Source organism: Mizuhopecten yessoensis, unplaced genomic scaffold (genome assembly GCF_002113885.1).
Source record: "Mizuhopecten yessoensis strain PY_sf001 unplaced genomic scaffold, ASM211388v2 scaffold709151, whole genome shotgun sequence".
In the NCBI taxonomy this organism is placed as follows: Eukaryota; Metazoa; Mollusca; class Bivalvia; order Pectinida; family Pectinidae; genus Mizuhopecten; species Mizuhopecten yessoensis.
Window position 1 is genome coordinate 1 of NW_018476484.1, and position 1,160 is coordinate 1,160.

Sequence of the window (1,160 nt, forward strand, 5' to 3'; positions counted from 1 at the left end):
TCTGGAGGGCAAGGACCTCTCCATCTCCCTGGATAATGGTCGGTATCTTGTGATCAGGTGTAATAGCAATTATCAACTTTGTTTGTTTTCAGCACATAAAATTAAGTATATATCCTCAATTTGGGCAAACATGTTGCCGTTAATTACATTTTTCATAAAAAAAACCGCTACCGTTTACTGATTTTGTTTCTTTGAATATCTTTATAACTAATATTACGTCCTAGACAGGGGAAAGGTATTTCTGATATCATTGCTTGCTTTCTTTTTAAATAGGTATGGTAAAGGTAGATAACGCTATGGTTATCCGTCCTGATGACGCCGTTACCAACGGAGTTATCCACATCATCGACAGCGTCCTTCTTCCGCCACAGTACAGACCTCACTTCTGGCTCAATAATTGAACATCACTCCAATCATAAATACCAGCTACATGTCAATTTCATGTGTATATTTATCATTGATTTGTTATTGTTGTATTGAATAAGAAAAATATAAAAATATTTCTTTTACAAATGCTTTTGTCTGTTGTGGTCATTTGTGCTTCTTGGATATGAAGGAAATGTAAATGATTGAGGATATACTCTTGTTCTAATGAAATTGTGTCTAAGCCCTTACTTTTAAACTGCTAATGATATTTTGATAAAAGTTCAGCTGAAAATCTGTATTACTTAAATGAAGTATAGTGTACATTTATCAAATTCTAATGTGAACTCGACTAGGTTGCATATCCGTACTGCACCAGACTAGTTGGTGGTCTACTAGAGGTCCTTTCTGAACCAGACTAGTCGGTGGTCTACTAAAGGTCCTTACTGCACCAGCCTAGTTGATGGTCTAAAGGTCTTTACTCCACCAGTCTAGTTGGTGGTCTGCTAAAGGGGTTTGTTTGAGATGTCTCGTAGGAATATCTTCACAGACAACAGCTAGGCCGGCAGTCTTAATTTCTCCAACTTTTTATAATTCTATTGTCATTTTTAAATTACTTTATCATTTTTTTTGTCTTTGATGTAGATATGTTGACATGTGTACATTTCTATCCCGTCATAAAAATTCGTTTGATCTATTTATTAGTAAAGTAATCTGAGCATTATTCCATTACGATTGGTCAATCTGTGTTTCCTTATTTGCATTCCATAAGCAATGAAGTGACGACATAATAACTA

At 35.1% G+C, this 1,160-nt stretch overlaps 1 long non-coding RNA gene across 1 annotated transcript; it reads left to right on the forward strand.

The window, feature by feature from the left end:
• LOC110440793 lies at positions 1–513 on the forward strand. Its single transcript, XR_002461779.1, has 2 exons — positions 1–38; positions 274–513. It is a non-coding gene; the product is annotated as an uncharacterized LOC110440793 (long non-coding RNA).
• Positions 514–1,160: the final 647 nt, after the last annotated feature.